Source organism: Tursiops truncatus, chromosome 2, assembly GCF_011762595.2.
Source record: "Tursiops truncatus isolate mTurTru1 chromosome 2, mTurTru1.mat.Y, whole genome shotgun sequence".
In the NCBI taxonomy this organism is placed as follows: Eukaryota; Metazoa; Chordata; class Mammalia; order Artiodactyla; family Delphinidae; genus Tursiops; species Tursiops truncatus.
Genome location: NC_047035.1, coordinates 46,413,791 through 46,427,861, shown reverse-complemented (window position 1 = coordinate 46,427,861; position 14,071 = coordinate 46,413,791).

Sequence of the window (14,071 nt, the reverse complement as noted above, 5' to 3'; positions counted from 1 at the left end):
CAGACTCTCAACCACTGCTCCACCAGGGAAGCCCTGGAATAGATGTTTTCTAAACTGAGGCTTACATGAGTAGAAGTTGTCCAGGCAAAGAGACGGTAGGATCAGCCGTCCAGTCAGAAGGTTCAACGTGAGCAAAGGCACAGAGATGAAAGAAAGAAAAAAATTTCGTTGTCTTAGGTGAAACCACCTAAACAGTTCTAAATTAGTGGACAAGACAGTGCTGAGAGTTAGGGGTCATCAAGGGTTTAGATCATAGAGGGCCTTATATGCCTGGTAAAGGAGCTCAGACTTCATATCCCATAAGCCCATGTTTTTCTATCTCTTTTGCCCACCACACACAATTAGACTTTTTCATTGCAACACAGCAGAACATCATACACAAGTGGAATTATAGAGACATGGACATCTGGATACAGAGACAAAGAAATACATATATAACAAACAAAAATTTCACAAAACTAAATATCCACGAGTACTTGCCCTTCTATTCTTTTTTGCTGTCTTGTTTCTGGAGGGTTTTTTTGTTTGTTTCTTTTCTTTTATTCTTAGGTGGTTTTTATTTGTTTTTTTAACATCTTTATTGGAGTATAATTGCTTTACAATGGGGTGTTAGTTTCTGCTGTATAACAAAGTGTATCAGCTATACATATACATATATCCCCATATCTCCTCCCTCTTGCATCTCCCTCCGACCCTCCCTATCCCACCCCTGTAGGTGGACACAAAGCACCAAGCTGATCTCCCTGTGCTATGCTGCTGCTTCCCACTAGCTATCTGTTTTACATTTGGTAGTGTATATATGTGCATGCCGCTCTCTCACTTGGTCCCAGCTTCCCCTTCCCCCTCCGGGTGTCCTAAAATCCATGCTCTACATCAGTGTTGTTATTCCTGTTCTGACTCTAGGTTCTTCAGAAACTTTTTTTTTCTTCTTAGATTCCATATATATGTGTTAGCATACGGTATTTGTTTTTCTCTTTCTGACTTACTTCACTCTGTAAGACAGACTCTATGTCCATCCACGTCACTACAAATAACTCAATTTCATTTCTTTTTATGGCTGAGTAATAGTCCATTGTATATATGTGCCACATCTTATTGATCCATTCATCTGTCGATGGACACTTAGGTTGCTTCCATGTCCTGGCTATTGTAAACAGAGCTTCAATGAACATTGTGGTACATGACTCTTTTTGATTTATGGTTTTCTCAGGGTATATGCCCAGTAGTGGGATTGCTGGATCATATGGTAGTTCTATTTTTAGTTTCTTGAGGAACCTCCATACTGTTCTCCATAGTGGCTGTATCAATTTACATTCCCACCAGCAGTGCAAGATGGTTCCCTTTTCTCCACACCCTCTCCAGCATTTCTTGTTTGTAGATCTTTTGATGATGGCCATTCTGACTGGTGTGAGGTGATACCTCACTGTAGTTTTGATTTGCATTTCTCTAATGATTAGTGATGTTCAGCATCCTTTTATGTGTTTGTTGGCCATCTGTATATCTTTTTTGGAGAAATGTCTATTTAGGTCTTCTGCCCATTTTTGGATTGGGTTGTTTGGTTTTTTGATATTGAGCTGCATGAGCTGCTTGTATATTTTGGAGATTAATCCTTTGTCAGTTGCTTCATTTGCAAACATTTTCTCCCATTCTGAGAGTTGCCTTTTCGTCTTGTTTATGTTTGCTTTGCTGGGCAAAAGCTTTTAAGTTTCATTAGGTCCCATTTGTTTATTTTTGCTTTTATTTCCATTTCTCTAGGAGGTGGGTCAAAAAGGATCTTGCTGTGCTTTATGTCATAGAGTGTTCTGCCTATGTTTTCCTCTAAGAGTTTTATAGTGTCTGGCCTTAAATTCTGTCTTTAATCCATTTTGAGTTTATTTTTGTGTATGGTGTTAGGGAGTGTTCTAATTTCATTCTGTTACATGTAGCTGTCCAGTTTTCCCAGCACCACTTATTGAAGAGGCTGTCTTTTCTCCATTGTATATTTGCCTTCTTTATCAAAGATAAAATGACCATATGTGCATGGGTTTATCTCTGGGCTTTCTATCCTGTTCCATTGATCTATATTTCTGTTTTGGGGCTAGTATCATACTGTCTTGATTACTGTAGCTTTGCAGTATTGTCTGAAGTGAGGGAGCCTGATTCCTCCAGTCCATTTTCCTTTCTCAAGATTGCTTTGGCTATTCGGGGTCTTTTGTGTTTCCATACAAATTGTGAAAATTTTTGTTCTAGTTCTGTGAAAAATGCCATTGGTACTTTGATACGGATTGCATTGAATCTGTAGATTGCTTTGGGTAGTATAGTCATTTTCACAATATTGATTCTTCCAATCCAAGAACATGATATATCTCTCCATCTGTTCATATCATCTTTAATTTCTTTCATCAGTGTCTTAAAGTTTTCTGCATACAGGTCTTTTGTTTCCTTAGGTAGGTTTATTCCTAGGTACTTTATTCTTTCGGTTGCAGTGGTAAATGGGAGTGTTTCCTTAATTTCTGTTTCAGATTTTTCATTATTAGTGTATAGGAATGCAAGAGATTTCTGTGCATTAATTTTTTATCCTGCTACTTTACAAAATTCATTGATTATCTCTAGTAGTTTTCTGGTAGCATCTTTAGGATTCTCTATGTATAGTATCATGTCATCTGCAAACAGTGACAGCTTTACTTCTTCTTTTCCAATTTGGATTCCTTTTTCTTCTCTGATTGCTGTGTCTAAAACTTCCAAAACTATGTTTAATAATAGTGGTGAGAGTGGACAACCTTGTCTTGTTCCTGATCTTAGTGGAAATGGTTTCCATTTTCACCATTGAGAACGATGTTGGCTGTGGGTTTGTCATATATGGCCTTTATTATGTTGAGGTAAGTTCCCTCTATGCCTACTTTCTGGAGGGTTTTTATCATAAATGGGTGTTGAATTTTGTCAAAAGCTTTCTCTGCATCTGCTGAGATGATCATATGGTTTTTCTCCTTCAGTTTGTTAATGTGGTGTATCACATTGATTGATTTGTGTATATTGAGGAATCCTTGCATTCCTGGGATAAACCTCACTTGATCATGGTGTATGATCCTTTTAATGTGCTGTTGGATTCTGTTTGCTAGTATTTTGTTGAGGATTTTTGCATCTATATTCATCAGTGATACAGTGAAACTGGTAGTTTTCTTTCTTTGTGACATCTTTGTCTGGTTTTGGTATCAGGGTGATTGTGGCCTCGTAGAATGAGTTTGGGAGTGTTCCTCCCTCTGCTATATTTTGGAAGAGTTTGAGAAGGATAGGTGTTAGCTCTTCTCTAAATGTTTGATAGAATTCGCCTGTGAAGCCATCTGGTCCTGGGCTTTAGTTTGTTGGAAGACTTTTAATCACAGTTTCAATTTCAGTGCTTGTGATTGATCTCTTTTTATTTTCTATTTCTTCCTGGTTCAGCCTCGGAAAGTTGTGTTTTTCTAAGAATTTGTCCATTTCTTCCAGGTTATCCATTTTATTGGCATATAGTTGTTTGTAGTAATCTCTCATGATCCTTTGTATTTCTGCAGTGTCCGTTGTTACTTCTCCTTTTTAATTTCTAATTCTATTGATTTGAGTCTTCTCCCTTATTTTCCTGATGAGTCTGGCTAATGGTTTATCAGTTTTGTTTATCTTCTGAAAGAACCAGCTTTTAGTTTTATTGATCTTTGCTATTGTTTCCTTCATTTCTTTTTCATTTATTTCTGACATGATCTTTATGATTTCTTTCCTTCTGCTAACTTTGGGGGATTTTTGTTCTTTCTCTAGTTGCTTTAGGTGTAAGGTTCAGTTGTTTATTTGAGATGTTTCTTGTTTCTTGAGGTAGGCTTGTACTGCTATAAACTCCCCTCTTAGAACTGCTGTTGCTGCATTCCATAGGTTTTAGGTCATCGTGTTTTCATTGTCATTTATTTCTAGGTATTTTTTGATTTCCTCTTTGGTTTCTTCAGTGATCTCTTGGATATTTAGTAGTGTATTGTTTAACCTCCATGTATTTGTATTTTTTACAGATTCTTTCCTGTAATCAATATCTAATCTCATAGCATTGTGGTCGGAAAAGATACTTGATACGATTTCAATTTTCTTAAATTTACCAAGGCTTGATTTGTGTCCCAAGATATGATCTATCCTGGAGAATGTTCCATGAGCACTTGAGAAGAAAGTGTATTCTGTTGTTTTTGGATGGAATGTGCTAGAAATATCAATTAAGTCCATCTTGTTTAATGTATCATTTAAAGCGTTTGTCCTTATTTATATTCATTTTGGATGATCTGTCCATTGGTGAAAGTGTGATGTTAAAGTCCCCTACTATGATTGTGTTACTGTCGATTTCCCCTTTTATGGTTGTTAGCATTTGCCTTATGTATTGAGGTACTCCTATGTTGGGTGCATAAATATTTACAATTGTTATATCTTCATCTTGGATCAATCCCTTGATCATTATGTAGTGTCCTTCTTTGTCTCTTGTAATAGTCTTTATTTTAAAGTCTATTTTGTCTGATATGAGAATTGCTACTCCAGCTTTCTTTTGATTTCCATTTGCCAGGAATCTCTTTTTCCATCCCCTCACTTTCAGTTTGTATGTGTCCCTAGGTCTGAAGTGGTCTCTTGTAGACAGCATAGATACGGGCTTGTTTTTGTATGCATTCAGCCAGTTTATGTCTTTTGGTTGGAGCATTTAATCCATTTACATTTAAGGTAGTTATCAATATGTATGATCCTATTATCATTTTCTTAATTGTTTTGAGTTTGTTATAGTAGGTCTTTTCCTTCTCTTGTGTTTCCTGCCTGAAGAAGTTCCTTTAGCAGTTGATGTAAAGCTGGTTTGGTGGTGCTGAATTCTCTTAGCTTTCGCTTGTCTGTAAAGGTTTTAATTCCTCCATGAAATCTGAATGAGATCCTTGCTGGGTACAGTAATCTTGGTTGTAGGTTTTTCCCTTTCATCACTTTAAATATGTCCTGCCACTCCCTTCTGGCTTGCAGAGTTTCTGCTGAAAGATCAGGTGTTAACCTTAGGGTGATTCTCTTGTATGTTATTTGTTGCTTTTCCCTGCTGTCTTGTTTTTAATGTTGGTTGTCACCCACAAAATTGGTTCACCACCTGCTAAATGATCGCTGCTGATGAAAATGGATATCACTGAAGGCTTTTAAGCAAGAGAGGGACATGTTTAGCTTTGTGCTAAAGATCGCTCACACCAGCAAACTGTATAGAGAATGGTTTAGAAGCAGTCTATCCAGTGCTGTCGGCCAGAACTTTCTGCAATGGTGGAGATTTTCTTTAACAGCACTGTTCAATATAGTAGCCAATAGCCACTTGTGCCTATTGAGCACTTGCAATGTGGCTAGTATGACTGAGAAATTGAACTTTAAATTCTACTTATTTGAATTAATTAAAATTTAAAGAGCCAGGGCTTCCCTGGTGGCACAGTGATTAAGAATCTGCCTGCTAATGCAGGGAACACGGGTTCGAGCCCTGGCCCGGGAAGATCCCACATGCCGCGGAGCAACTAAGCCCGTGCGCCACAACTACTGATCCTGTGCTCTAAGGCCCACATGCCACAAATACTGAGCCCACTTGCCACAACTACTGAAGCTCGCGTGCCTAGAGCCCGTGCTCCGCAACAAGAGAAGCCACTGCAATGAGAAGCCCGTGCACCGCAACAAAGAGTAGACCCGCTCACCGCAACCAGAGAGAGCCCGCACACAGCACGAAGACCCAATGCAGCCAAAAATTAAAATAAATAAATTTATTAAAAAAAAATTTAAAGAGCCACATGTGGCTAGTGGCTACCATATTGGATAGCCATGAGGATTATGTGGCACCTCTGTGCAAATTACAAAGGTACTCTCTCCAGATAAACAGAGCTCCTGTACCCGTGCACAAGAATGCAGGCGATACTTCAGCCCCACTAACCTCCTTGGCCAGCCACCTTTTGCAGTATACAAACTGCTCAACTGGACGCGATGACCCCCATTAGAGAAGCATGAGACTGGAAGCAAGGAGCCCATAGCAATGATCCAGGCAAAAGTTGCTGTGGCTCTGACTAAAGCTGTGGAAGCTGGGAGAAAAAGGAGTGAATATATTTGATAATATTTAGGAGATAAGCTCAGTAGGACTTGGTTGACTGTATGCAGTGGTGACAGAAAGGAAGGCATCAAAGAAGACATATACAGTACTACAGGCCACAGAAGCATGGCAAAATACAGCATTGGGCAATATTTGTCCAGGGGAACTCATGATCTAATGAGGGCAGAGGCAGTTTCCTGATGTCGGGGGAAACAAGAGTTTACGTGGAATTGTCCAAGCCAGACCATGAGATCCAGCCACCTTATGAATGAATCCCATCTACACTTTGGAAAATAATGTTTCATCACCATATACCTCGAGGTCCTACCTTTTGGCAACAAGCTCCTCTCCAGCTTCATTTGTGTAAAAAATTAATAAACAGAAACCTGAATTAAATAGGGTTGGGAGACCAGCAAGGGAGCTCTCATGCCCTGTGATAACAGCAGAGACCAAAAGGAAGGTGAAAGACTCCTCCTCTTTCCTGGCAAGGACTCAAACAATTAAAAGCCGTGGGCTCTGGGGCTTCCCTGGTGGTGCAGTGGTTGAGAGTCCGCCTGCCGATGCAGGGGACATGGGTTCGTGCCCCGGTCCGGGAAGATCCCACATGCCGCGGAGCGGCTGGGCCCGTGAGCCATGGCTGCTGAGCCTGCGCGTCCGGAGCCTGTGCTCCGCAACGGGAGAGGCCACAACAGTGAGAGGCCCGTGTACCGCAAAATAAATAAATAAAAATAAAGTCATGGGCTCTTTGTTTGCCATAGTCCTCCCAACTTCCTTTGCCCCTCTATAAAAGTGTTCTTCTTCCTCCCTTGCCATTTTGGGGACTTGCATGTGGATGCAGATCCCGAATCGCAGTTCTCTACTGATCTGGAATAAACCCGTCTTTGCTGGAGAAACATCTGGCAATCTATTTCAGGTCAATACTTGAAATGTATCTTTCCCTTGCCTGGTAACTATGTCCAGCACCTTATCACACAAAGGGGAACTGCCTCCCGAGGACCCACCCTCAGCTCTAGAAGGGACGACTCACCTGAGAAAGTAGAAAAAATGGGCGAGAGAAATTTTGAACTTCATTCACAGGTAGCATTTTAGGTGTCTCGACAAGGTTTATTCTACGTCAGATAGAATGCTGACTGATTCGCTCAGAGGCTGGGGCAGTGTGAAGCCCCCTTTACATTTTACCAGAGCACGCAGGTAAATTTTAGACCTGTGTAGTCTAATACAGGAGCCGTTAGTCACGCGTGGCTGTTTAAATTGACTAAAATTAAATAAAATTAAAAATTTGGTTCCTCAGCTCCACTAGCCATATTTCAAGTGCTCAATAGCCTCATGTGGCTTCTGGCTACCCTATTGGACAACGTAGTTAAAGACTATTTCCATCATCGCGGAAAGTTCTGTTGGACAGCACTGCTTCAGACAATATTACACAACTGTAATCAGTTAGAAAATACACCGATTTTAATGACGGCAAATGGCTAATTAGATGAACCAACCATAGACAAGGCAGTCGTGGAGGAAAAGAATGGGTTTACTTGACATTTTGGAGGCCCATTATGAGCAGAAAGTGCAAACAATTCTCAGTAAATTTAAGAAGTTGCATTAACCCTTTGTAGCCCATGGGAGTAATCTTGTAGTCGATGGTGAATTAAGTTCCTGCTTCTAGTTACATATATGGATGGGGCTGGATGATATTGCAAAGAAATATTAATCTTATGCTCGCTCACTCACTCCCTCTCCCCCCCCCTTCTCTTCTTCCCCCACTCAAATTTCCTTTGTTCAAGTTGTCTTCCCATCAGTTTGCCTCTACTCCCATGCCCTCAGCCCAGACAGGCGGAGGTCAGCCACCAGAGAGCTGGAAAACAAAGCCCACAAATACAAAGCATATAGTCTAAGAATTGGATCCAAAAAGTTCAGATACACACCTGAGAGAACTTTCCAGCCCCTTAGACTAGATGAAGAAAGCCAGTGCTGAGGAAGAGGGAAGAGGAGGTGCTGAGCAGTCAGGAGAACGTGAGCTCAAGCAGGCTGCAAGCTTCCCTGGGAACCAGCACCACCTTGCCAAACTCCAGCGAGCGCCTGACAGCTGAGCTCAATTTTCTTTTCCGTTGGTGTCTGTTGAGAACTGCCATTCGACAGCAGGTCGTCTTCACACATCCATCTTCCAAGCGGGAGCGATGCTCACCACTCCGCTCGGCACCACATTCAGTTCCTGCCGAGAAGACGTTCCTCTTTCTTTGGCCCAGGAGGCTGGTAAACCACGCACCCTCTCTGTGGAGAGGGAATGAATAGGCTCCTCAAAGACACCATGGAAGGGCTTCCGTGGTGGCGCAGTAGTTGAGAGTCCGCCTGCCGATGCAGGGGACACGGGTTCGTGCCCCGGTCCGGGAGGATCCCACGTGCCGCGGAGCAGCTGCGCCCGTGAGCCATGGCCGCTGAGCCTGCGCGTCCGGAGCCTGTGCTCCACAACGGGAGAGGCCACAACAGTGAGAGGCCCGCGTACCGCAAAAAAAAAAAAAAAAAAAAAAAAAAGACATCGTAGTAACATAAAGGGAGAGTCCCAACACTACTGTGAATTTGTCCTCAACCAACTCAAGGTCTCCCACAGGCATGGAGCAAGAGGAGAACATGTCATCCAGATGACATATACCATAAGGAACCTATGATGTTTTGGGAGGACCTGGGACCTTACATTGAGTAATGAGCACAGAAAATGGTAGGCCAGCAGTTCCCAATGTTCCAGAAGAGGTTTGCATATTCGGGGGAAAATCAATTTCACCTGGTGATTGTGGGTGGCACCTGGATCTGGACATGTGTCTGAGATGTAAACCTTGGAAAGAATAGCCGTGGAGCTGAGAAGAATGGGAGGTATAGCAGAAAGTATTGGTTGCCACTCCCACTTCTTTCTTGTTGGCAGAGTTCAGAGTTTGTTCAAGGGTTCATGACCCTCATCCCATGTGCTTCAAGGAGGAGCCCTTCCCCAGCCCAGAGTTTTAGGGAAAGGCAGCTCCTGCCCTCCAGAGTGATGTCTGACTCCCAGCTGCTCTGTATGAGGCAGAGCTGATGGCTGTTCGTGTTATTTTCTGTTTACCACATACATTTCTAAATCATTGGGTTAAGGCTGCATACAATATTTTTTTTTTTTTGACTGCTCCACATCTTAGTTCCCCGACCAGGGATCGAACCCACACCCCCTGCAGTGGAAGCCCGGAGTCTTAACCACTGGACCGCCAGGGAAGTCCCTATATACAAATAGACAGCATCAGGCTGTCCAGCAGGATGTGGTTTCTCACATCAGGTGGCTGTGTTATCCACCTTGCCCTTTGCCCTAGGAGTGCCTGTTATACAACCAGTATGAGAGGAATCAATGTACAAAAATGACTCAACAATCTCATGTGTGCAAAATCTCTCTTTACTGGTATTCTTTTTCTAATGTGTGTCTTTTTTTTATAAAGCCACATGAAGGTAAAATTTTTAAATGGTGAAAAACACAGATCTTAAGTGTATAAGGAGTTTCAGTACATGCATGCACGCATGTAACGACCACCCGCAAACAAGACAGAGAACTTGGCCATCACCTCACAAAGTTCCCTCATGGCCCACCCCCATAGGCAACAACCGTCCTGCTTCCTAGTAACATAGATTAGCTTCATCTGTTCTTGAACTTCATTAAATGGAATCCTGTGATATGTATTCTTTGTGTCTGGCTGTTTGGGCTCAGCACAATATTTGGGGGTTTTCTTTGAGACTCTTCCACAGGAGTTCCTTTTTTTTTTGGCTGCATTGGGTCTTTGTTGCTGTGTGCGGGCTTTCTCTAGCTGTGGCGAGTGGGGTCTACTCTTTGTTGTGGTGCACGGGCTTCTCATTGCAGTGGCTTCTCTTGTTGCAGAGCACGTGCTCTAGGTGCGTGGGCTTCAGTAGTTGTTGCACATGGGCTCAGTAGTTGTGGCCTGCAGGCTCAGTAGTTGTGGCACACGGGCTTCGTTGCTCCGCGGCATGTGGGATCTTCCCAGACCAGAGATCAAACCCATGTCCCCTGCATTGGCAGGCAGATTCTTAACAACTGCACCACCAGGGAAGTCCCTCATTCATTTTTAAAATCAACTTTATTAAAGTATGATTTACATAAAATAAAATATCCCCATTTTAAGTGCACAGTCAATGAATTTAGACAAAATTATACACTCAGGTAACCACCCATAATCAGTGCGTTCCACATTTACAACACCCCAAAAAAGTTCCACTGTGCCCCTTCCCAATGCCTAGCCCAAGGCCACCACTGATCTGTTTTCTGTCTACAGATTAGATTTGTCTTACCTAGAGCACCTTATCATTAAAATTATACAGTACGTATTCTTTTTTTTTAACATGTTTATTGGGGTATAATTGCTTTACAATGGTGTGTTAGTTTCTGCTTTATAACAAAGTTAATCAGTTATACATATACATATGTTCCCATATCTCTTCCCTCTTGCGTCGCCCTCCCTCCCACCCCTCCAGGCGGTCACAAAGCACCGAGCCGATATCCCTGTGCCATGCGGCTGCTTCCCACTAGCTATCTACCTTACGTTTGTTAGTGTATATATGTCCATGCCTCTCTCTCGCCCTGTCACAGCTCACCCTTCCCCCTCCCCATATCCTCAAGTCTGTTCTCCAGTACAGTATGTATTCTTACGTCTGGATTCTTTCAGCATGTTTCTGAGATTCATCCATGTTGTTGCTGTATTAGTAGTCCATTCCTTTTTATTGATCTGTAATATTCCATCATGTGAATACATCACAATTTGTTTATCCATCGTCTTATTGAAGGACATCTGGGTTATTTCCATTCTGGAGCTATTACAGATAAATATGCTATATACATTCTTGTACAAGTCTTTTCTTGGGGCCATAGATTTTCATTTCTCTTAGGTAAATATTAGTGAAATTGCTGGGTCATAGAGAAGGTGCTATGTTCTTTATTGTTTTTAAAACACTTAATTCTAACTCCAGTTCTGCTTCCACTGAATTCGTGAAAGATTGTGTACCAGGTATTATTGGGGATCCCCCTTCCCAGTGTCACACTAGAGTCTTGGAAATGTATGTGGTCACAGAGGCAGAACTGGCAGGTATTAGAATCATTGCCAAGTTTGGAAACTCTGGTCCCCCCACACGCACCCTAAGGTCACCCTTTCTATTATGTCAGCACCTCCCCAGGGCCCACGGAACAGGGCACAGGTCTCCACTCCTACGTTCTGTTGACTACTTTCTCCCTAGTGTCTCTCCATTTGTGGCCTTGCCATCTGTTGCCAAGTGTCCTTGTATATCTCACATTCAAACTCCCTGAGAGATAGGGTCTGTGTGGTCCACTTGGGGATGTTGTCCTGGTTGAGCAGACCAGTGCCTAGATGCTAGCTTCCCACAGGCTTCTCATCCCTTTCTACTTTAGGAGACTGATTAGCTATCCTCTCTTCTTTCTCTCCTGGACCCTCAAAACCTTCACACATCACCCTCCCCTTCTGGGACACCTGGAAGAGTCTCTTCAGTGCAATTAGGGGTCTCATAAATGGCAAGGAGAGTGGTTGGCTTCAAATGGCTTTCTTCTTTCTGTCCTGTCTGCAAAAATCCCCGAGGCATGGAAGCCTAAACCGCCTAGCCACCTTCACAGTGTAGGGGGAGAAGGAAATACGAGAGAAAAACGCCATAATCATTTCAAGAAATTATTTAGCCACCTTTTAGTGCCGGGGAGCGCTTGATCTTCTTTAGGTGTGACTTCCTGAGGTTGTAATTGGAACACCCCCTGTGTTTCAGTCTCAAATTTCCTTTACTGGATGTTCTGCCAGTTGGATCTGTGAGTGGTTATTCGGGCCCATTGGGGTTGCAAGGAACAGAGTCATGTCCAGGTGGCATGGGTTTAGGGAAGTTTATCCTAAGGATAGACTGAGAAGTAGAGGAGCCAGGTACTGCTGCCTGGGAGCTGCTCCGCCCTCCCAGAACCACATCCCCAAGGGTATCACACAGACCCTGTGTCTCTGGGAGTTTGAATATGAGATATACAAGGACACTCAGCAACCGGCGGCAAGGCCACAAGTGGAGAGACACTAAAGAGAAAGCAGTCAACAGAACCCAGGGTAAAAGCTGGAACCATAAACAGCACAAGAATGAGTTGATCAAAACCATGTCTAAGCAGAAGTAAAGAAGCTGGTTTCCCCACAGGAGCCTGCTTCTCTTCCTATACAAGAATGGGAAGTTATTCAAACTCAATAAGTCAAAAGTTCAATATGCTCACTGCTTGGCTGCTGTTGTATCTATTGTTCATGTCATCCTAAGCCAACCTCATTAGAACCTGAAACACCACAGAACCTGACGTTGGGAGTCTAGTAACTCCACTGGCTCAGAAAACAGGAAAAGAAAAAGCAAACTTGCAGATATAACACAGCAAGTTGTGGTGCATGCGAGTGCTGTTTAGCTAGCGTGGAGCACCATTCTCAGGGCTTCTACACGTGGTGATTAGGCTGGATAACGAGTGCATGCGTATCTGCTTTATCATTTGTTAATCTCTGAATTTTACGCTCTTTTGTGGTTAATCTTTAAACTGTACCCTCTTAAGATCTTTATATACTTTTGTCATTAGAAACTTTTTTTTTTTTTTTTTTTTTGGCTGCATCGGGTCTTAGTTGCAGCACCTGGGATCTCCATTGATGCATGCGGGATCATACGTTGTGGCGCATGGGCTTCTCTCTAGTTGTGGTGTGCAGGTTTTCCTCTCTTATTGAGGACTGGGAGCTCAGTAGTTGTGGCACACGGGCTTAGTTGCCCCGCGGCATGTGAGATCTTAGTTCCCTGACCAGGGATCGACCCTGCGTCCCCTGCACCGGAAGGCAGAATCTTTACCACTGGACCACCAGGGAAGTCCCTTTAATTTTTTTTAAAGTAACAAGTATATAACTTTATTTACTTATTTTAAAATGTCTTTTTTTTTCATTTATTTTTGGCTGCGTTGGGTCTTCGTTGCTGCACGTGGGCTGCGCGCAGGTTTTCTCTAGTTGCGGCGAGCCGGGGCTGCTCTTTGTTGCAGTGCGCAGTCTTCTCATTACGGTGGCTTCTCTTGTTGCGGAGCACGGGCTCTAGGCATGCGGGCTTTAGTAGTTGTGGCTCGCAGGCTCAGTAGTTGTGGCGCACGGGCTTAGCTGCTCTTAGGCATGTGGGATCTTACCGGACCATGGCTCGACCCTGTGTCTCCTGCATTGGCAGGCGATTCTACTTATTTCTTTTTTCTCTTTTTCTCTTTCTTTTTTGCGGTACGCGGTCCTCTCACTGTCGTGGCCTCTCCCATTGCGGAGCACAGACTCCGGATGCGCAGGCTCAGCGGCAATGGCTCACGGGCCTAGCTGCTCCGCAGCATGTGGGATCTTCCCGGACTGGGGCACGAACCCATGTCCCCTGCATCGGCAGGCGGACTCTCAACCACTGCGCCACCAGGGAAGCCCTTGGCAGGCGATTCTTAACCACTGCGCCACCAAGGAAGTCCCAGGTTTACAACTTTAAAAGAACTCATTTTCCTCCAGTTCTATTGGACCAGCTCCATTTGTTTCTCAGAGAGAGCCCCAGGTGAGTAGAACAGAAATGAGATTCCACCTCTCACATCCAAGGATATAAGGACTGTCCTTTAGAAGCTGGGCGCATCCTGGCCAGGCCAGGCTGGGGCAGGTGCCAGCCTGGACACGCACCACATTGCAGTGCACTGGGCTGTTTGCAGTGCTGTGGGCAGGGCTGAAGGAAACTAACAAGGGGGCTTGCAGTACACTGCAGCCCGAAATAGCCAGGAGCCGCTACCACCCCCAGGCCAAAAAGGTTGTAATAGGAACTGAATCTGAATTCATAATGTGAGTGGCTATGAGGCAGGAAGGACTAAGATGACCCATGAGTAAAGGGAAGTCTAACTGGTTTTGAGCAAAAGCCAAAGTGGTGAGATTGAGAAAAGGCTAATAGAGTCCATGGTCAGGCAGTTCAACTGCAGCAACAGGCAGA